Source organism: Schistocerca gregaria, unplaced genomic scaffold (assembly GCF_023897955.1).
Source record: "Schistocerca gregaria isolate iqSchGreg1 unplaced genomic scaffold, iqSchGreg1.2 ptg000204l, whole genome shotgun sequence".
Classification (NCBI taxonomy): Eukaryota; Metazoa; Arthropoda; class Insecta; order Orthoptera; family Acrididae; genus Schistocerca; species Schistocerca gregaria.
In genome coordinates this window covers 3232355-3233020 of record NW_026061739.1, presented here as the reverse complement: position 1 = coordinate 3233020, position 666 = coordinate 3232355, and positions in this window count along the sequence as shown.

Below are 666 nucleotides of genomic sequence, written 5' to 3'. Positions count from 1 at the left end.
TTCATGCAGAATCTTAACGTCCTAGCTCATGTCCAAGGCACCAAAGCCAGCTAAAAAGTCAATAATCGATACCTAAAACTAGAATTGTACTATATCTTACTGGCTATTACATCAACTTAGAAGCTTAATCTGTCTTTTACTATGGTGGTTTTAGTGTCTCCGCATACCGCAACACACGTCATAGCTTTGCAGACGATAAGTACAACCGTTTCAGAGAGAAGAGCGGCCAATGTGAAGATCTGGCTTTAAGTCGAGTCGATAACAAATGACGAAAACGGACGGATTTCTCAGGTTTTTACTACATATGAACACTTTTCACATTCTCCCGTGCAAATCAGCTGCTAGTCCTCCTTTCATGAAGAATCTTAAGGTCCTAGCTCATGTCCAAGGCACCAAAGATAGCTATAAAGTCAATAATCGATACCTAAAACTTGAATTGTACTACTTCCTACTATCTATTACATCAACTCAGAAGCTTCATCTGTGTTCTACTATGATGCTTTTAGTGTCTCCGCATACCGCAGCACGCGACATAGCTTTGCATACGATAAGTACAACCGTTTTAGACATAAATGCGGCCAATGTGACGATCTGGCTTTAAGTCGATTCGATAACAAATGACGAAAACGGACGGATTTCTCAGGTTTTTACTACATATGAACACTA